This window comes from Falco punctatus (genome assembly GCF_963210335.1).
Source record: "Falco punctatus genome assembly, chromosome: 11".
Lineage (NCBI taxonomy): Eukaryota > Metazoa > Chordata > Aves > Falconiformes > Falconidae > Falco > Falco punctatus.
Window position 1 is genome coordinate 32,689,397 of NC_137591.1, and position 23,284 is coordinate 32,712,680.

At 38.7% G+C, this 23,284-nt stretch overlaps 1 protein-coding gene across 19 annotated transcripts in view; it reads left to right on the forward strand.

Annotated features, from left to right (window-relative positions):
- LOC308071282 (uncharacterized protein) overlaps positions 1-23,284 on the forward strand; it is a 98,882-nt gene that overhangs the window by 66,285 nt on the left and 9,313 nt on the right. For 16 of the 19 annotated variants that reach the window (XR_013931041.1, XR_013931042.1, XR_013931043.1 and 13 more), the window contains one exon: positions 1,713-10,348. The exons of the other annotated variants lie outside the window; for them this stretch is intronic. The gene's annotated coding sequence lies outside the window, so the exon portion shown is untranslated. Of the gene's footprint in view, positions 1-1,712; positions 10,349-23,284 lie in introns of those variants that run through there. 19 annotated transcript variants of the gene reach the window in all.

Genomic DNA, 23,284 nt, shown 5'->3' on the forward strand with positions numbered 1-23,284 from the left:
GAAGAAAGATCCTTGAAATACCATTTCCATATTTTACCATCTTAAAGTTAATTTATTTGTCTTACGTCTTTACTGAAAGAACAACTTTCAAGCTAGGACTGAAACTTCTAGTGTTTCTGCAATAAAAAGAAAAAATAAATATCTATATTTTTTGCTAAACAACATTAATAAGACCAATTACAAACAAACCCAAGAAGCAGATAGATGCTTGAGACCTAATGCTGACAAGATTTAGGAACTTTCTGATATCTTTTTGATAAAACAAGCTGAAAAGAAATTTAATTGTCTTAATGCAAAAGTTTTAAACCATACTTTTTCTTTATTATTATATTTTTTACTCCATTTGAAGGGTATGCGGAGCAGGTAGGGGTAGCCTAGTGTGCTTGGTGTACTAAAAGAGTGCAGAACTTGCAAGGCAGGAGAAAAGGTAGTCCTAGAAGGTTCAGTGCCATAGGCTACCTAGAAGAAGGCATTGCAAAGCTGCATGATGTACCATGTGTACCAGCAGCCAGAACATATGATATCAGCCCTGACAGGACTATTACCCGTGCACGGTGCAGTGATTTATATATTTTTGACCAAATATTTAACAAATATTTAAATTATATATATGTTTAAATATTTCTTCCTGTCATCCTCCATACTATATAGTATTTTTATTTCATGGGGTGTTTCAGACTGGTGGAGATTCAGAACAGGTTCCAGGGATGTTCTGTACTATATTTTGCTTTTCAGAGGGGAACTAATTAATTTAGAGTTCAAGAAATAGGAATATCTTTTTACTTTCTCTATCAATATTCCTTCATTGGTTAGTCTAATGCCACCCAAACGAGGGACTGCATCAACTGACATGAACCATAACACATGAATGTTTTAAATGTTCAACTCTAGGTTGCTCTTTGATGAATAGCTGAAAAATTTTCCCCAAAGACACAACAGTCTGAATATCTAAGATGTTAATAATTAGATTCTGCTATAGAAATGTATTTCCAGTGATTTCATCTGTGTTACTGCAAATTTACATCACTGGGATGGAGATCATAAGCTTGGTCTATTGCCCCAGAAGCACAGGAGCTGAAACGTTTCAAAGTGTGAAATGATGGATTTAATTTTCCAAGAACATAAAATCTTGAACAGTATATTTCCAAAACTAAAAGTCTCTTTTAAAATGGCCCAGTAGACTGAGCAGTGTTCAGAGGAAATCTCTTGCCTGAGACAAGGAGGTCTTGTACCGTGCCCTGGAAGGTGATTCTGGATGTCTTCTACTTCTTGTGAAGTAGAAATGGAATAGCCCAAAGTTCCCTGCACTTTGACAAGCGAAAGGATGAGAATTAATTATGTGAACATGTTTAGGCATTTGTAATCCATTAATACGTAGAAAGAACTCTTTCTTGTGTTAGAGATGTATGTCACAACCCTTCTGAAATACATGTCTCAACAGTACATTGTTCTACTCTACACAGAGGCAATCCTGACAATCCTGAATTTACTGCAGCAAGATGTTCATTTGGGAGAGCCTGGCAGAGCAGTTTTGCTAGTAACTTTACAAGAAGGTTACAAAAAAGGCCAAGAAAAGTCAAGCTCTCCTCAAGCTAGATTTCCAGATGGGTATCAGAGAGATTCCCCTAAATTCTTGTTTAGGTGATCTTTAGACCTGACAGTACTGACATTTCCAAAGTTACCAACACATCTCATTTTCTCTGACTTGACAGATGCAGAACTGGCTGTGGTCCAACATTAGAAGTAGGCAAATCCAGCAGACTTTGGTACCAAGGGGGTCTCCTTTATGGACTGCTGCAGCCAAGTCCAGAGGGCTCCCAGCCCTGGGGAGAGAGCTCTGGGAAGGGACTGAGCACATATTCCCAACCAACACACGTATATACGTAGTACCTGTGCAGGCTCACACAGATCACTCCAAAGATACCAGTGCCATTGCCAGCACCCACCAGCTGCAACCATGTGAATACGATCAGCACAAACAGCCCATACCTGCCCTGCCCTGCCCTGATCACCGCTGAAGTTCATCGCTGGAGTACACTGATCCCTCACTCTGGATTCACACCGCAGTCATTGACTACTCAAATATGAGCAGGAAACTACATCAGGTTGCTCAGAGCCCCACCCAACCTGACCCTGAATGCTTCCAGGGATGGGGCATCTACCATCTCTTTGGACAACCTGTTCCAGTGTTTCACCACACTCATGGTAAAAAAAAAACCTATTCTGAATCTACCCTCATTTAGTTTAAAATCATTACCCCTTGGCCTATCGCAACAGGACCTGCTAAAAAGATTTTCCCCATCTTTCTTATAAGCCTCCTTTAAGTAATGAAAGGCCACAATATGGTCTCCTTGGAGCCTTCATTTCTCCAGGCTGAACAATCCCAGCTCCTTCATCCTTTCCTCATAGGAGATCATGTTTGTGGCCTCCTCTGGAACTGTCTCCAACAGGTCCATGTCTGTTCTGTGCTGAGGGCTCCAGAGATGGATGCAGTACTTCAGGCAGGGTCTCAGGAGAGCAGAGTAGAGGGGCAGAATCACCTCCCTCAACCTGCTGGCCACATTTCTTCTGATGTAGCCCAGGATACAGTTGGCTTTCTGGGCTGTGAGTGCATGTTGCTGGCTCATTTCCAATTTGCCACTCACCAGTACCCCCAGGTCTTTCTCTGCAGGGCTGCTCTCCACCCCTTCATCCCTCAGCCTGTATTGATACCAGAGGGGCCCTGCCCAGGTGCAGGACCTTGCATGACCTTCATATAGGCCCACTTCTCAAGCATGTCCAGGTCCCTCTGGATGGCGACCCATCCCTCAGGCATGTCAGCTGCACCACTCAGCTTGGTGTTGTCTGTAAACTGGCTGAGGGTGCACTCGATCCTGCTGCCTATGTCGTTGATGAAGATACTAAATGGTACTGATCCCAGTACAGACCCTTGAGGGACACCATCATCACTGAACTCCATCCAGGCATTGAGCCATTGACCACTACTCTCTGGATGTGACCATTGAACCTATTCCTTACCCATCAAATAGTCCACCCATCAAAACCATATCTCTCCAATTTGGAGAGGAGGATGTTGTGAGGGAGTGTGTCAAAGGCCTGACAAAAGTCTAGATAGACGACATCCCTAGCTCGTCCCTTGTCCACTGAAGTAGCCACTCCATCATAGAAGGCTATTAGATAGGTGAGACAAGACTTGCCCTTGGTGAAGTCTGTGCTGGCTGTCTCAAACCATCGCCCTGTTCCCCATGTGCCTTAGCATAGCTAGGAGGATCTGTTCCATGATCTCCTCATACTGACTAAGCTCATAATATCATAAGAAGTTGATAAAGCTATATGACCACCATCATAAAACAGGCATCCTCTACACCTGATGATTTCATTGAGAAGCCCTTGGAGAGGGTTTGAGATTTTCAAAATGTTTTTTGTTACCTGTATTGAGTTAATCACAAATACCCTGCAATGCTCAATAAATCTTAATTTCTGCACCTAGATACAGCAGCTTGTTCTTTATGTCACACTATAATGGCCTTCAGGTTTTGATTGCTGAGGTCCTGATGTGTTCGAATGCACAATAAAAAAATCTTCCAAAGGACAGCTTATAGTAACTCAAGAATATGCCAAAAGATCAAGCAAAATTTGTTTTGCATGTTCACAACTGTCAAGATCCATCAGGCATTCATGTATTTCTAAATTACATACTATATATTTTACTATTTGGATACAATTACACGGTTAAAGAGTACTTGTTTTTTATTAATGCTAATAATTTAGTAAACTGCAGTATTCCTGAAATTGAAATATAATTTTACAAATACTCAGGTATTCTACAGGTGTTACAGTTCATACATTAAAACATTCAATGTAAGTACATATTTAGACACTGTAGTTGTGAAAGTTATCAGCAACGTATATATTTATATATCTTTGTACAGTGTCATATTTATAATGGATTTAAGGGGTTATGGTAAAAAGTCCTACTCTAAGGCAAAGATTTATGCTGTTTGGTTTGACATACTGTGTCTGTGTAATAATCAGCCTGTGTTCATTTTACAATGTATTTTACATAATCACCTACATGCATGAGAAGGCATGCAAAGCTGCAGAAGCATTACGTTCATTGTATGTGCTTTACAGAGTCATCAAATTGTAGTGGTGATTTTTTGTACCAAAAAATATTTTGGTACAAAGCAGCATCTTGCTTACTAAATTGGATTCAATCCAAAGATTCAAACTTAATTTGAAGCTAAACCTGAAAAAAAAAAAAAAAATCCGTAGTTTTTTAAGCAAAAACAATATCTCGAGTATAAGGATCTGATCTCTTTGCACTTAAATTATCATACCTCATCGTTTTAATCTCTTCTTATTTTGTTCCTAAGGTTTGGGGCTTCTCAGTATTTCTTGTCTACTTGAGCTTTAAGGCAGCAGGAAATAAATAGCATCTTTCACAATCACACAATGTCAATACACATGCCAGATTAATAGCTCTGGAGAATGATGATCTCTGATACTATCAAGGAGAAAGAATAGTGTCTACAGGAAAAATAATAGTAACAAAATATATTCTCTGACTTTCTTCAATATTTCTCAACTCCTTGTTGTTTCACTGGATGAGGAAGGATGAACCTGTGAGCAAGATGGCAGGGTTGTCTTGATTTGGATAATTGACTAGTCTACAAAAGATGGATGCGATGTAATTATGCTTGACAATGTTTAGCAATTATTTTCTCTCCCAATGCCTTGTAATTGCACATAGAAATTATGGTTTATATCAGGATAAACCTGGTGGTCTTGGTTTTGATGTGTCTGTAGGAATGATAGTTGTGCTTCTCAAAAACAATTTTAAACTGGAACAAAAATGCTTGAAACAGTTTTCTTGGGAAAACATGGAAAATATCATCTGGGTTTTGATTTTCTTATTTCTGTCTCTTTGAATGATCCTTTTAGGAGATAGAGCATAATTTTTGTTCCTGAATAATAATTTGTCCTGCTTTTAAGTCTTGAGGAGGAGGACACTGCTCACACTGTCCACTATCCCATTATATTACAGAGAACCCCATAACATGCTGTCATTTGGTGATTTCTTGTTTTATTAGCCAGGCTGCTATTTTAGTGTCAATCTGTCCTTTGTGTATAATGACATTAAATACCTGGAATAAAACTTCGGTATTAAAAAAAAAAAAAAAAAAAAAAAAAAAGAGCTACCTAAAATATCAAACTTTTACAAGGAGGAGGCAAGGGATTTAAATGAAGCCTGGCAAACCAAGTTGTTATACACTGCTAAAAAAACCCCTTCTGGCTGAAAACGTCAATGATAGGTAATTATATTTCTAAATGAGGCAATCATTGTTAAGCTATGAAGAATATAATTAATTTTATAACATTCTATAGTGATACAGTCAATACAGATAATAGACTTTTTGAGATATTAACTGTCCAAACACATTCAACTAATTTAAAGAATCTCATTGTACTTTCTCTTACCTGAAGTCAACAGTATTAAAGCCCTTCTCTGTCACTCTGATAAACTCAGTCAGTGGATGAGTTTTGCTGAAATGAATTAACCGAGTTTAAAGTCATTAGTGTAGCTCTAGTTCAACCATTGAAACAGTTTCTAACTTTATTTCATAAGGAGTATTTTGCAACCACAGCACACTTCAGTATACAGTGGACCAGATTTTTCTTCTCTATAATCACACTGATTCCAGCTAAATCTTTACCATCCGTGTGTAAGAGAGAAAAAAAAAAAAAAAAAAGAACTGAACTAAACAAAAATCTAAGAAACAATTACACTTTCAGATTATTGGCCATCAGAGTCACTGTCTTGTACTTTGTCAGGGACAACAGAGTATGTTCCAGAGGAAAACTCATGAAGTGAATAACAAAAGGTTCGAAGTCATTATCACTTTTAAGACCTCAGCAAGTAAAGCTCTAAGATCCTAAACCAAAGGCTTTTGCATGTAAATGTAGTCTTCTGCTTGTAAAAGATTGATTCTGATTACAAGATTAGTATATAACTACGATGTCTGAAGAATATAGAGAAGATCACAGCTCAAACAAGAGGCAACCAGCGTACCTCTCTAAAGCAAAGCTGAGGTCTACTGAGAGTTATGCAAACAGAAACCTTTGAAAGTAATACACTGCTTGGAGAGAGACCAAGTAACAGATTGCACTATGTCCCCGTTCCCCACTGCATAGATCTTACTTCAGAAATTATTATTTTCAGTATTTTTAACACCACTGAACAGCAAAACTCTGTCCCACACGTGAATATTTTAGGGTGGACAGCATGATGCTCAGGGAGAAAAAGCAATTCTTGGTGTGGCACAAAACTAATTGTGAGACAATTTTTGACCTGCAAAAGAACTTTGTTACTATTGAAAGCAAGATGTGAAAATTTTGAGGGAGACGTTGAGTTCATAAAGAAATGAGAAGGTGGTGGTAATTTGTCACACAGTCCATGTGGAAGAGAGTGATGATGTAAAGGTCAGTAATCCATACAGATCCCTTTCAGCACGTTGCTGCCTGGCCTATGTTTGCAGAGATACACCTCTTTATAATCCTTGCTCCTAACATGGTAACATCCTCTCTTTCCCCAATGGCTGCTGCCAGAGGAAGAAGGGCATTTGGCCGCCTCTGTTCAATACTTACTAGCACGTGTTACAAAATGTTGAATCCCAAGCTGGGTCCTGCTTTTTGGGTGGCTGTGCAGCGACAGATGGCTGAGAGCTTTCGAGTGTAACCGGTGCATTTCCTATAGCTGTGTCAGATGTCACCATAAATAAGATGGGAACCCCCTGGCAGGGGGCAAGGTGGCTTTGGGTGTTTACATGACACGACAAAACATAGCCCACCTGAGGAGGGTGGGCTTTAGTATCAGGTCTATATGGGAGCACAAAGGTGTTGTTACAGCAGAATCAGATGGGGAGGACCAAAGTGCCCACAGAGACCCCGGAGACAGTCTTTTTGGTGCCAGGAAAAATACCATCTATTTGCATTCAAAAGCAGCCCCTGATGGGAAGGTGTGTTAATATGATTTCACTAGGCTACCCAGGTTGGTGCACACTGTTGACAGAAATATAAACATGCTGGACCTTTCTAGCAGAAAGAATTTGCGGCATTACAGTCTGTGCTTTTTAAGAAAACAAACAAACAAACAAACAAACAAACAAACAACTCCAAACAAGTCAAAAGAAACTAACAAAAAGTCAAGTTGCCAAGTTGTTTAAAATCTCTGTGGGGAAACTCCATCAGTGGGTCCAGTCTTCCCAACACCACTATGGTAAAAGAAGTAGACAAGCATCCAAAAGCTTTTCTCTAGCTGTTGAAATGTCCCTGTGTGATTTTGTCGATGGTGCTGTGGTCAGTGTCTTGTGGAAGGACAGCAAAGGGTGTATAACCCTGGAGCACAGCACTAATTTAAGAAAATAGAAAGCCCTATTTAGCAATAAGTGGAAAGAAACAAGGTTTTTATTTTTTCCTTCCTTTCTATGCTCCCTAAAGTCGTGCAGGTACAATAATCAGCTCAGAATTAAGAAAATGTACACAAGTAAGTGCTGTGTGATAGACACCAGAGAAAACAGTTGTGGCAAAGAGCTTGTGTGCTATTCATATGCTACCATTTGCTGACAGAAAGTGTGTGTCTGTCCATTTTAAGATGGCAGACTGATGAAAATCCCTCAAAAACTTACGGGTGAGATTATAATTTGTGAGAAGGATCTGAAATCAAGACTATAGTTTCTGCAAGTTTTTTACCAGCTAGAATGACAGTAATTGGCATAAAGACCAAAAAAAGGCCATTTTTCACATTATTTTGGCTCAGACCACGAGCAGTGCTGATTTCTCCTAAGGAAGTCAGATATCACTAAAGCACACGTACCTATTTCAATTCAAAGCAGGGACCAATGTTATTTCTGTTGCCCTTCACACTATATGTCCACGCTGACTGATGTAACGGGAAAAACATAAGGTGCTTTCTGAGCTGATGGGAAAAATATTGTGGAAGTGGCTGTGTACCCAATTATCAGTGTGAAGGGAAACTGTGAATACAGAAAATAACACAAGCCTCTCTGCAACAGCATAGCTCATTCCAGAACACAGAACTAATTTGCAGAAATGATACAATTATTTTACCTACTTATTGCACAGAATATTTTAGCCACACCAGGAACAATGTGCATGTTCCTTGTGCACAGACTTAAAGGGATACTGAAACTAGTCCTTGCAGACTACATTAAAGCCATTGGTATTATAATGAAATAAGGCTTAATAGTTTATTTGTTGTTTTCTTGGCTTCTCTTGGAAGAGCCGTCTGTCCCATTTGAAGCATACTGTGGGTCTCTGCCGTCCCTGTCAGCAGTGTGCTGCGTCCTGTGACCCAGGCTGATACAACGTGGTATCAACAGCGTTGGAGCCACACCAGAAAGGCACTGAACAAACAGGAACTGTGTCTTTATTCTACAGAACCTTTCTGCTCTGCTTCTTTCCTTCAAGAGAAAGGAAAAGAAGAGAAAAAAGCCCACCCCACTCTATGTTAAATGCAAGCAATAATTCACAAACTGAATGACCTGGGCAGATAACACCGAGAGGGAGAAGCTTTTAGAGCTTTCTCTGTGGCAGCGACTGTTCGTAGCCATTAGTTACAGTAGCATGAAAAGCCCAGTGGCACAATTGTGCTCAAAATTAAAACGTTAAGCACAGTATTCTGTCTTTCCAGCTTTAGCAGTTCGTCTCTGTCAGCTCCAGCCCACCGCCTGGGCTGGACTCAGAAACTTCAAGCCTGGCCGGAGCTTTTTGGGGTCCACCACCTGCTGGAGCCACAAGTGTAGCAGGTCCCGGTTATCTTTCTTCATGTTATTAATAGTCTGCTCACCTTGCTGGCCCTTTCCAGCTCTCCTGTAATTTATAGATGGGTACTTGTGACAAGTACCCTATAATTTGGATGTTTCCTTAGCCACCTTTTTACTTCTTTCAAATAAATGCATTACTCCTTTGTTTAAAACCTTTACTTTCCCTCTCATTTGTACAATTTCTGCATTGAAAAACTGAATGCAATTTAGTAAAGCAAACAGATTAATAGAGAGAAAAACAGGAGACATTAAATAATAGTTTCAGCAATTAGAGGAGGAAAGGAATTAAATAGCTTAATTCAAGGGCCTTAGCATTATTCACTGCAGGGCTTAATTTGAATTAATACATAGTGTACACAAATTTATAAATGTCATATCTGGGTGGCTTTTTAAAAAGGAATATTGAAAGTAATAGCAAAAAGAATTAATTCTTATACTTTCAATAAAAGCACTTGTAGCGCTTATTTAAGGTCTGGCAAACTACTGTTTTAATGAAAATGTTATTACTGTAGAAAGCGAGTGTGAATGAGACAAGCTTCAACTGTATGAAGAGCTCTTAGATTTCAAAGTAAAATAAATGTGTTTGGTTTGGGCTTTATTTTCTTTTCTGTTATTTTACCCTCATCTGGGTCAACCTTGTGGTGCAATGCCCATTTTGGCTATAGGAGTGTAACTGTCACTATGCTGAACGGCAGTGTTTTTCACAATCTGTTTTATTCGCTTCAGTGCAGCATTTTTCAATGGTTAGGTTAGCTGAGACTGTGGAAATTGCAAGGTTATTATGTTGTATTTCTCTTGCTTTCCTGAAAAAATTTGTTACTATCTGGCTTGGTTTCAGAAGTTCTAAGGCAAAAGGTCAAGGTTTACGACAAAAATGGGTTTGGGGCATAGCAAAGAAAAGAGGGGGTTTTATCTATTGTGAGGAGCTGAGAATTTAATTTAATAACAGAAATAATTATGTATTTATTTGATAATTTTAAGCAGCTTCTGAAGGCAGATTCTGAGGTTGCCCAATTAAAATGTATTGGTTTTTACTGGTGAAATGAAACACTAGCAATCAATCCCTCTAACAAAGACTATGTAAATTGTAAATAATGCACCACACTGCCTGAAGGAATATTCTTTGTCTTCCTTATGAGAAAGGAAAGGAAGAGAAAGACTAATATCATAAAACTGCTGGTGCTGGAAGTGTCCTTCAAGCTTCACACTCTGTGAACCAGTGACTTCTTGAGTTACTGAATGAATTTGGGTCTTAGTACTTTAAAATCTATCTTTACTGTTGAGACTTTGCGCAATTAGCTAATGATGTGGATTTTAATGTAGTTGGGTTTTTTTCCCCAAAAATCTGTTGTTATGTAACTTGATGTGCAATGCAGAAAGGCATTTTTTTTTAATAGGTTTTGGTGAATACTCCCCACAGAAAGTACATTTCCTGTTTATAAAATGTTTGCTGGCTTCCTGTTGAAATAGAAATAAGCAAATAAAGGCAAATAAAGGAAGTATTTTTTTCTCCTTGTGTTACCTAAATGTGTTCATTAAAAAAAAAAAAAAAAAGCCAATGGCAGGAAGATAATCCCTTGTTTCATTTGTCTATTTGTCTCAACAGAAATATCAGTTTTGATGACAAGGCAGCAAGGATCAGCAGTAATTAGAAAGTTGCAGGCAGAGGAAAAAAAGGGTTTACTACAGATCTGCTAGATAGCGGTAGAATTAAAAACAAGTGATAGCAAAGAAACAAAACCAGAAAATGAATATTACTCTGCATTAAAAGCTCACAAACTATGTGCCCCAACATGATTTAATGACCTTGTTATACTAGTGCTTTCACAAGTGAAATTTTTATTTCTGCAAATGCTTAGTCACTCAAGAATGCATTTTGGTTTTTAATAGAATTTTTCCAATAACTATATTTAATTCATATTTCACAGCATAAAAATGACCTTACACTTGCATATATTTATTCGTTACACATTCATATTAATATATATTTATGGATTTCTTTGTCCATACTTTGTATCAAAAGAAGCTCAAACATATGAATGCCTATGTTGTAATATCAACCCCTTGAAACCAAACCAAAAAAAAGAATTAACATATGAATGTGCTTGTCAAATAATGCCTTAATATGTTAGAAGTCTGTATTGCTAATGAATTCTTGGGATTTCTTGGTTTTGCATATATTCATCCAATCCATATACTGTCGGTCTTTTCTGCACTGCAGTAAATCACAGCAAGCGAACAGGGTGTGTGTGAGTGAAAGAATTGGTGTAATCTCAAAAATACTATGACTTTTTAAAAAACTTTAAGTTTTAAGCTTGAATTTACTTGAAGCTTGAATTAGCTTGAATTTACTAAGGCACTTTTTTTTTTTTTCCGCCCCTTGAAAATCCAATAATTATATACTTGCCACCGTTCTAATTGGGTAAGATTGTCATCACCTACCACTAAGCAATTGATTAGAGGAACAGCATGTTTAAATTAATGCGTTAAATGCGTGTCCTGTTAATACTCCTTCATGGCAGAGCCTCCATTAGCACAGGAAAGGCATAGATAAAAAACCTGTTGTATTTTTAATAGTCTGTCAGATTTTATTAGATTGTTTTGCAATTTTATATTTTCTTTTTGTTTATAAACCACTGACTTCTTATGAGAAACAACATGTTTTGTAACAAAACCAGTAATTCACTGTGGTGGAAAGAAGGGAAAATGGTAAATGTATTGAGGTAAAATAAGTCATGTACAGATTTTTAAAGGGACTTGGTATGATGCATATTTACACATGTGATAGGAAAACTATCTGTTTTGTCAGCAGTTGGAAACTCACAAACAATTGTTCCCTTCCGAGTATGTGAGGTTTGCTGGGCTGGCTATGGGAAACTGCTAAAGCTGTGAACAGGACTAGCTTTGATCTTTGCCCTGCGGTGTACCTGGTAACGCTGTAACGCGTGTGAGGAAGATGGGGGTTGAAGTTAGGGTGAGAAGTTGCTAATGAAAAAGTACATCCACAAACCACAGTTCAGAATCTCTGAGCTTCTAATAGATTGAAGGAGGGGAAGGTAAATACAAAGAAATGCAACTTACCATTTTGCTCATCATGCCCACAGGGAAGACGCTAGTTTCCAGGCCAGCATCACGCACACGTACAGGCTTTGGCAGTGAACCAAAGAGTTGTCGTTCAAATGTGTTTTAATGGCAGTTTTACTAAACACATGAGTCTGCTTCCACATTGAACTAAAACTCTGGCATTCTATCCTGCTCAAATGGTGGAAAAAATATATTAGTCCCTATTTTTGTAAGATATCAGCTGTCTCTAAAGCGGAACAAGAGAGCAGCTTGCTTTCATATTTTAAATATTCAGGATAAACCTGTTCAAGCAGAGATACCTGCAATGAGGATGTTATTAACCCTGATATAAGCTGGGATAATATTTTCCAAAGAGGGCTAACTCCCCCTTTCAGAAATTAATTAGGTGTTTTAGGGTCTATGTATCAGGGAAAGGGAATGTGAAAGCTGGAACGTTCTTATGAGATACCATATATGAAGTATTGTAATCTAGAAAATACTAGGATTTTTAAGAAAACCTTAAGTTGCATGGAATTTGATGATGTATAAATACAACAAAATGTTTATCCGGAATGTTTTCTAGAAGGCAGAAATTACTCCTTCCTTTTCAGTACTCATTAGGGCACATCCAGATATTGTCTCCAGTCTTGGACATTGACAAGTTGGAGCAAGGTCAGCAGAGGTCCCCAGGGCGCTTGGGGCTGGAGCAAGTGCTGGGAGGAGAGGCCACAGGAGCAGAGCCTGGCCACCCTGGTGCAGGCAAGGCTGTGGAAGGACTCACAGCAGCCACCCTGCCTGCCGGGAGGGGATGAGATGGTATAGCCAGGCCCCTCACAGAGGTTCCACCATGGGGTCGGAAGACAGTGCTTTATGGTTGGGCTCTCAGGCAATTGTGTGCTGCAAGGCTCAGACCCCAGGGTCATGCCACAGATGCAGCTGACGATGGAAGTCTCCTCTGAGGCATAAAACTGGACCCCTTCATCCAAAGCTGGGCATAGCTTTGGATTCTGGTTGCCCAGACATAGAGTGGTCCCTAGTATATATGCTCAATGCTAGAAAGCGCAAAGTCAAGATGTTTAATGTCTCTGCCTGCCTGAAGCCTCCGTATTCCCTAGATTTGCAAGCTTCTATCCCATAAACCCCTATATTTTTTGTCATGCTCCAAACAATTTGCATCTCTACAGTGAGTAGTCCAGCCATGCACAAGTCTATCAAACAACAGCAATCAGCGAGATGTATTTCAGTGACAGACAAATCTGAACTCTCAATCCTTTTACAAAGTGTGAAGAAACCTCAACAAAAAAATTTGCCATGGTAGTACAGGAAGAATAAGCTTCACAGCTCTTTGACATCATCCACATATTTTGAAGGAATGGTGGAATTAAATTGTGGAAATGGCAAATGAAGAGTCACATGAAAATCTGCAGAATTGTTAAACAGATCACCATTTGTCAGACTACAATAATAAGTAAATTTGGAGTAAGTAAAAGGTATATATTTACTATGTATGGCTCCTACATACACATTTTATTTATAGACAGGTTTTTCTTTGTATATTTTACACCTACCTGAATACGTGAATGCTTGCATACGGGATGTCTCAAATGAAAATAGGATAATAATTTAAGATTCTATTAAAAAAATAAAATATCCATAGGCTGTTTAAAGGAGCAGACTTCCTTTTACATTCAGGGGAGTATTTCTGGGGAAAATGCAATATTCCATCCTCAGCTTCCCTTGCAAATAACTGAAAGAAAAGAGAGGGTGTGAAGACTTCTTTAATTCCTTTTTCTTACTTTGCTCCCATATAGACATACATAAATAAATTTACATAGCCATTTAACCACAGTATGCAGCAGCAAGGAAATATATTCCTGATGTTTAAATCAATCTAAGAAGAGACTAGGTATACCAGAGTTATTGGCACCCTTATTGGTATATTTATTGGTATATCAAAGTATACAACAGCCATTTGTACCAATAAAACAGTACAAGTATTTGTCAATTTATGTACTCGAGCAGAATTTTATATTAAAGCAAAAAAAAAAAAATTATGTGTGTGTGTAAGAATTTCCTCTTTCCATCCTTCAGACTTCTTGGCAATTTCTAGACAATCCCACTCTCCCCTTAGCAGAAGAGCAATCACTCCATAATTGTGTGTTTTCTAATTTTAGAGCTACAGATGTAAGATAGCACAAGGTATGCCAAACACATAATGGCAGATTTATTCTACAGATAGAGAAGTGCAATATGAAATCTCATCCAGCTATCTCAGCTGTATTTACATATTTCTACCTATTATACTGCAAATACTTCTGTAGTGTAGACAGGCAAAGACTGTCTTGTGGATGGTGTCTCTCTCCAATTCCCAAAGCATTTTGTCACACATTCCTTATGGCAACTATAAAAAGTTTGGTAAACGGCAAAAATAGGTGTTAGGCTACATACAGCAGAGACAAGACACATATAGTTTTATGTAGAGCTGGTATTTTTAGCAACAAATTTCAAATTCAGACCTGGTTCTTTATTCGTATTTGTTATAAAACAATGCAGGCATTTTTGGAACAGAAACTTTTGATGCAAATTCAGTGAAAAATTAAAAAAAAATAAAATCAGTCTATCTGTAAAATATCAACAAATGCAAACTTTGTGTTTGTGATTTTAATCTCCATATTTCTAGAGCTACAGTTTTGTTCCCATCATGTTGAAAAATATAAAAATGCTCTATTTTTTTTGCCAGTGGTGGTGAAATCTCTGAGTTACTGACACAGAAATACAAAGAAAGAACACATTCTCTTAATATTTCTTTTAGCTATTATTCTCTACAAAATTACATTGCATTTTAGTGTCACTCTTTAATGGCATTCTCTACTACCTTGTAAGATGAACTATGGCTAAATATTCTTTCCATAAAGGATAAAATAATTGATATATACACTCTCTAAAAACCATTTTGCCGGTGAGACACTGCTGTGTATGGAAGGAAGATAAATAAAGGGGCGGAGGGAGGGGGCATTTCTCTATGCTGTAATACTTTCAGAGGACGAACTGCTGAGTGCAGATGTGAGTAATTTAAAGAATAGTTATACATTTGCAAGCCCACTCCACCTCCTCATGCATTCATCTTGGTATGAAAGCACTTCACAGAGAAAATATGTGATTGATGGACAAATTTGGTAGTGATGAAGGCCCCTGGAATTTAGTACTTACATGCTTTTAAGAACACACGAAGCATGTGTTAATACTGCTTGTGCTTATCCTACAAGTCTGTACTTGCATACAAAAATACAAGACTAGACAAAAGCACTTGAAAATATATTAGAAGAAACAGTGTGATGGCTTCTTTTCTGTGTTCATCTTTGTTGCCATGAGAAGCAGCTGCAGGAAGTCCAAAACAAGCCTGCACTTTAGTAGTTTCAGAATTAATTTTACTAGGTTTTATTCACATGTATGATTACTAGTAATCAATGTATCATTTTTATGGGAATGGGTACCATGGATACCACAAGTTTATTTCTCAGAGAAATTAATATATAAGCATATGAAATCAATAATGAAAACATGAGGGACTGAGCTTTATCTTGTTTATTTATGTTTAAGAGATTGGACCTTGTCAGAGTATTCTTGTTATTGTTTCTTCGAGTGGGATGGTGGCTATGGTATAGTAGGAAATAGCACAAATGTCATGTGAACCTGTATTGAACTCTGTGTTTGACATAACCAACAGAACTGTCTGTCTCCCTGTTTTAGAGACATAGACCATGACAGTAAAATATCCTTTAGCTATTGATTACACATTATTTTTCAAATTAATAATGTTTCTTACTTACATGTTTTGTCACCATGAATTTTGGTTATCTACAGGTACATATTATTGCCGTATCAGGACAATAGCATCATTTTTGGCCTCAAAATATTCTAGATAATTCCTTTTTACATTTTTTGTTGTGTAAGTCATTAGGAAACAAGTTTTCAGCTGACCGCTCTGCAGATTTCCATGGAGCTGTTTTCTCATCAGCTTTGTAGGTGAGGTCTATTTATACAGCTACTGCATGTGTCACTAAAATAGTTGAGGCAGAAGTGGAAAATCTGAAAATGTGGCAAGGTCCTCACCCCTGCTCTGTCTTATTCATCATTTTTAAAAAGAAAAGGATTTTAGGAGCTCCAGATCAAAGTGGTGGTTCCTTTGCTGCTGCTATTGCAGCAGACAGCTATAAGTCTGTCTTGAGGATGTTCCGCCACTCTCCAGTAAAAATTGTATGCTAGGAATCAGTAACACAGACTGGCAGCTTCTTAAACTATCAGAACTGGCTAAAAACTTTAGCTTTCCACTGAGTACAAGTTCTGCTTTTTTGGATATACCCATCATCCATGCTACAGTGAACTACGATAACTCTGGGTGAACTCAACGTCACTGCCTTGCTCTACATGGACACACTAAGCCATCACAGCCCACTGTGGGCTTTATTATAGTTATACCTATGTATAGTGAAGGGATCATAAAGCTTCTGAAAAGCCTTCTGAGAAGACGTGGCATCGATCCATGGGATGGGGGACAATGGTTTTGTATGTAGCAGCAGATTGTTGGAACACTTACAGTCACCAATAAATAGATAATTAATCTTAAAGAAATTAGCTGACCTAGAAGAAAATGAGACCAGCTGCATCACAGGGTGTTCCACATACATTCAGGCAGCATAGTAATATACAGTTATATAAACTTCTGCTAACTTAGAGTTTTGATCATTTCATGTCAGGTTTAAAGAGACTAATCTACCATCAACTCCCCATTAGGCAAACATTCAGAGTTAATCAACTTGCCTGAAACACTCTCATTAAAAATGCCAAAAGTGTACTTTTAACATGCTTTAGACTTACACTAACCCAAACATGTCATCAGCTTTCAAGGTGCTTGCGCATATCAAGGGAGAAGAGCTTTTAACTTTAGATTTTCCTTTTTTGTTCTGCTAATGGGGTTAACGTGTTTTCCAAGGACGGAGAATATGACTCTGGTACAGGCTTGGAAGAGTAAAAGACAGACTGAAATTGACAGGAAATTAAATAATGTTAGGCACTTTCAGGTTCTTAATCAAGCTTAGAGAAAGTTTACGAAAAACTTATGAACTTACCTTTCCTTTGAATAAAATTTTCGGCTGTTGTTCCAGATAACTGAATTTTTCTTCTCTATTCCAAAGGCATTGATGACCTCTCTCATCAAGGCATGACTTTGCTGTAGTTTTTATGCAAGAGTTCCTACATTGCTCTGAATCATATAAGAAAGGAGAAAAGGCAACAGGGTTTGTTTGGTTTTGTTTTTTGGTTTTGGTGTTGTTTTTTTTTTTTTTTTTTATGATTTTGCAATAGTTTGACGAGATACAGCTTAACAACAGCTTATTCTTCTGTCTAATTGGGATGCATACCGGACAAAGTCATAGATATTTTAAAACAGAAAAAGAAGTTAGAAACTTCACAGAAAAGAGAAAACAGGACAAGGACAGTTTGAGGAGATATTCTATCATCAAATTTTCTCATTGGAAAAACATTTTAGACACTTTATTCTTTTTTTTTTTTTTTTTTCTTTTACACATCAAGGGTACTCAGACAAGCAGAAATAATGGCCTCTGGCTAATGATTGAAAGGTAATGTCAAAGAACTGGTAACCCAGACACGTGGCTTATAACAAATTTCCCTCATCTCCTTTCTCTTCTAGTCCATCTGGAAAAAATGGTTATCCAAGTATGCTGCCGTATCTTGGAGACAGAGAATAATATTACAGGTTGGAAGAGATCTCCAAAGGTCTAGTTCAGTGTCTCAGTCAAGACAGGTAGTTACAGAAGGCTGTTCAGGGCCTTTTCCAGTCGAGTTCTGGCTGTCTTCAAGGGTGGAAATTTCACACCACCTCTGAGAAATCCGTGCCAATGTTTGACCACCCATGTGGCAAGCATTTTTCCTTATGTCAGATCAGAATTCTCCATGCTCTAGCTTGTGCCTGTTGTCTTTTTTCTTATTGCTTTGCAGCTCTGAAAAGCGTCTTCTCTATACCCTCCAGCTAGGCAGCTGTGGGTGGCCATTAGGTCTCCCCCAAGCCTGCTCTTCTCCAGGCTGCAAAGACTAAGTTCACTCAGCCTATATTTATGTCATGTTTTCCAGCCCCCTAATTAGCACTGGCTTTTCTTCAGTAGGTCCAAGTCTGTCTTGTAGCGAGTCCCCAAAAGTGGATGCAGTACTTCAGATACAGTCTTACAAGGACCAGACTGGGAAGAAGGATCCCTCCCCTGGGGGTTGGCCTTTGTTGCTGCAAGGACACACTGCTGATTCAGCTCATAGCGCTAGGACTCCGAATTTTTCTCTGCACAGCTGCTCTCTCCGGCCAGTTGGCCCAGAGCCTGTGTTCTTGCATGAGCTTATGACAAACTAGAGGCATTTGCCCTGGATTATGAGGTTTCTTTTGGCCTGTTTCTCAGTACTGTTGTGGTCCCTTGGGGTACCAGCCCTGCCCTACAGCATATCAGGACACATCCCAGGTTGACGTTGTCTACAAACTTGCTGACAGTGTACTCTGTCCTATCATCCAGATCACCAGTACCAAACCCTGAGGGACACCACTAGTAACTGGCCACCCACCAGCTGGACTTTGTACGACAAATCATCACCCCTTGAGCCGAGTTTTCCAGGACCTTTTCTCCTTGCCTCATGCCCTTCCTCAGTCCGTGTCTCTCCAATTTGGCTGGAAGGATTTTGTGGGAGACTTTGTCCACGACCTTGCTAAAACCAAAGCAAAGAGCTACTGACCTTCCCTTGCCTACACAGCCACTTGCTTCACTGCAGAAAGGAGTCAGGTCAGGTTTGGTTTGTCCTTGGAAGACCCGTGCTGACCGTTCCCAGTCTCAAACTGTTCCGCATGTGTCTGGATCCTTAAGAAGAAGAGGAGGTTGAGGAGGCTGTGTTCCATAACCTTCCCAGGAAATGAGGTGAAGCTGACAGGCTTGTACTTTTGCTGATCCTCCTTGCCCTTCCTGCAGGTATGTGGGATGTGTCTCTCTCCAGTCAGTTTTCTGCGTGTCCTGTGATCTCAGGAGTGACGGAGACGATAGAGAGCAGCCTTGCAATACCGGCCAGTCCCTCAGCACCCCAGAATGGTGAACTTGTGCATGCTCAGTCTGCTTGTGTGTGCCCTAATTTTATCTTCCCTGACCGTGGGCACAGTTCATCCCACAGGCTGTGCTCCTTGGCTCAGGGCCTAGGAGTCCTTAGGGCAGACCTTTCCACTGAAATCCTAGGCAAAAAGGCATTGAGTGCCTCCGTCTTTCCCGAGTCCTTCACCACTGGTGTACTGGGCTCCTTTACCCAGTCTCCCACTGGGTGCTGCCAACAAGCTGACATATGGTCTCCTGAAGTCCAGGGCTGTGAATCTGCTTGGTCACTTCTCTCAGGTTTTCAAAACTGCACCATCTTATGATCACTGCAGCCACAGCCGCACTTGACCTCCTCGTCTTTGACCTGTTCTTCCTTGCTTGCGTGTAATAGGTCCAGCAAAGCATCTCCCACTGTTACCTTGTTGATCACTTGTGTCATGAAACTGTTATATGCACGCTCTAGAAATGTCCTGGAGTGACTGCAAAACTTTACCAAAGAAATAAGAGCTACTCCAGGAAAGATCTCAAATAAAAATGAAAAACTGTTTTTGAGGCATATTAACTAGTTCATCACTTTGGATATAGAAAAGAAATTAAAATATGATGGGCCAGTGTCCTTTGGCAGTCTAATTTCACTGTCTTCACAGGTGCTTGCTTGGTTTACAGAGGAGAATATCTGACTTCCCTGCAAAGATATACTTCTGACAAACATTGTGTAGAATTATGCCATAAACAACATTATCTGAGTATTTCCTGTGTATTATGTATGCATTCTTATGCATATAATAAGTTGGCTTACATCTTTCTTTTAATCTGACAGACTTCAAATTGTGATTATTCATTATGTACCCTGCAGAGACAAAATACATTTAAAAAACTTGTTTTTATATGTGGTATAGTCAATGCCTCCTGGATATGTCATGTTTGTCCTTGGCCCTTGGTGAGAAGGGCTCTTTTTCCCCCTGTATATTATAAATGATTTTAATATCCCTGCCATTTTCATTAAATATGATGAGTAGAGGAGTGTGTGTCAACAAGAATGACCAGGGATGTTCTTGATTCAACTTAAGCTGAAAAAAAATCAGTAATGCAAATACTTAGTGATGACAGATCAATTGAATCATAATTTTCATTGCTCTTGGTTTTGTGATTAAAGTGGCCTAGAAAAGAACTTCCCTTAACACTGATTCCATTTAAAAGGTTGAGGGGGAAGGGCACACATTATATGTCAGTAATTGGTTTTTGGCTTTTATAGGCATTTTCGGTACATGTAAGGTATAAGATTAGAGACCTTGAAGGCGCGTGTGTTTTAACTGGATTTGATAAGACAAGAAGAATCGAACTCTTACTTTTTTCATACATCAGAAAGGATGTTTAACCAGCAGCTGTATTTGTTTTGAAAGATGCAATTGGATTTATCCTAATCCCAGAGACAGGGAGAAAGAACCTGGGTTTATTAGCTCCTCTGAAGGGAGGCAACTGACTGAATTCTGGAGCACTTTACAGTACTTTCAGCACCTGAAGGAGCAAGAAAGGCTTAAACTGAGTCATGCTGTTTATTCTATAACAATATGTTCTGATATATTTTCAAACTGATGATCCAAGAAGCCAGGCACAAATTATGATTTACAGCACTGTAATGTTGCTATCCATTTACTTTCAATCAGCAAGGAAATATACCACAAAGTACTTACTTATATACAAGGGGGAAACTTATTTACATCTACCTCACAATCCACAGAACTGTAAATATATTGTGACTGAATACACAGAAATGAAATGCACTAAAACATTTTCTCTCAGCAATTTGTGTCTAAGCACACAATGGAGCCTGTGGTGCAACTTAATAGGTTGTTGCGAATTAGCTCATTGTGAAAAAAGGTCTCTCTGCTTTCATAAATGAACAACCTTAAACTTGGTTTTAGTAGACTAATGGAAGTAAATTTTTAAATAAACAGGGTATGTGTGCTTAGTTGCACTGCTCAAAATATTTTACTATTGCAAGAGTAGTGTGAGGAAGAGGGTGCTCAGTCTTTCTAGGCTTAACCTGTGAACAGTCAGAAGAATACCCCTGGAAGGGGACTCCAGTCTAGGTGCTGGAATGACCAATCTCATGTCGTCCTTCAGTACGTTGAATTCTCACAAAGACTTCTGAGAGCCATTGGATGAGTGCTTCCCACTCCTTCCCCAAATGCTTCTCCCTGAGTTTTCTGAGCTCAGACCCTTTTCTTTTTGTCTCTTCCATCCCATTATTGGGAGATTAATGGTTGTCACTGGTGGTGGGATGAATAGAACATCCATAGGTTTGACAACTTGTCCCTGGCTGGATCTTCATACATCCTCAAGCACTGTACCACCCCTCCTACATACCATACCCTGCTCAGAGATATGTAAGCAGTGGCAGGTGCTTTGCGCAAGTAAATTACAGCAGAGCCGTGCCAAATATCGCAGTCTCTGGGGCAGGAAGAAGGAGGTCTAAGCTCACTCACTGAAATTCTTTTTCCTCTAGAGACTTACTCCCTTGCAATATCCCTCTCTTGCATGTAATTGTGACTGAATTTTGTCTACAAAAATGAATTTTAGTGCTGACAGGATGAAAAACAGGAAAAAAAGTCAATTTTGCCTATGTTTCTGAGGAGCCTTGAGTCTGTTCCACTATAGGTAGAAGATGCTGGAGATCTTCCAAACACTAGTGCATTGAGGAAACTCTCCATTAACAGACACATCGAAATCTGCCTTTCCAGGTTCAATGATCCACTGGTGACACTGTCCTTTGTGATCCACAGCATGTGCCTTCGACAGGTTTAGTAAAGCACCTTAAACTTTTTTTCAGAAAGAAATACACATTATGAGGCACGTTTAGATCAGCTTTAGCTGTACCTTTTGAATTTTAACTATTGGAATATTTATAGCATGAACTATTTGAGCATATATACTATGGTTCAAAGACAGGTGCGGTTTTCTTTCTGTGAGTATCTTTAAAATTCTGTCGTGATATAGCATTCAGTAGTTTGTAAAGGCTTACCTACAATAGAATGACAGACAATTTAGTGGCAACTACCCAAACATTGAAGACTGATATGAATATATGAGAGGTAGATAATATTTCCACATTCATTGACTTTGGTAATTCAGTTCTAGTAGGTTCTTTCTAGTGCTGACCTGCCGGGATGTTGTTATTCTTCACTTGTTTATCCTCCACAACTCAAGCTATTCTAGTGGATGGCACATTCTCCCCCCCAGTGATAGCTGCACTTTGTAGCATGTGAGACGATTTTCACAAACATATCAACTCCTAATTCTGCCAATATATATAAAACATCAAATAACAACCAAAAAAAAAAAAAAAAAAAGCATACAAGTGTAAAATTGTTGTGATAACAACAACATAAAGAAGAGAAACAAAAAAGGAAGATACTTGCTTCGGTTGGTATTTTTGTTACATCTAACAAGACTTACTGTTTCCACAGTTCGAGGCAAGATTAGTTAGCATTGTCTAAAAGACCAGAAAAATGCTATTTTAACGAACACCACATTCAGCACATGGAAGGGTGATGGCAGAATAAATAAGATAAACATTTCAGCCAATATAATCTTGAAAGTCCTATTTTTTTGTCCTTTATATCAGATGGGAATATCTCAGGAAACAAATATTTTCCTTATCTCTCATTTCACTTTTAACGGCATTCCGCGTTTATCTTCTCTTTGTATTGACTGTGATTATTTCTTTTGAAGAGGCAAGATGGAAAACAAAAGAAAACATTTTATTTTGTGAATTTCATCCTTTATGGCCATATTATCTGAGTGACTACATCTCTTACACTGTGAATTCATGAGATGTAAATTAATTAAGTCTTTTAACCAAGACTGTACCTTTTAACAAAGAAAGTTATACATACACACACAGAAGGATGATCTATTTTTTTTTATTTTTAAGGGTTCTCCTATTTCACAAAGAATCAAAAATATTATGTTATTGATTTCTGGAAGGGGGCGGGGCATTTTTGCGGTAACACATGGCTGAACAACAGAAGTCTTCATAATCTGGAAATAAAAGTTGCATTTCTGGAAGTGTCACTGAAATGTGCAGCATGAGTTAATGTACCAAACAGCCAAAACTTCACATGAGCTAGGCCAAATTTTAAGCATTTGATCGTATTTCTCTGGAGTTCAAAATAATTTGGTTTGGTTCATACTCATAATTAAGGGTGTATTGGAGTATCTGAGGAATTTGAGCAT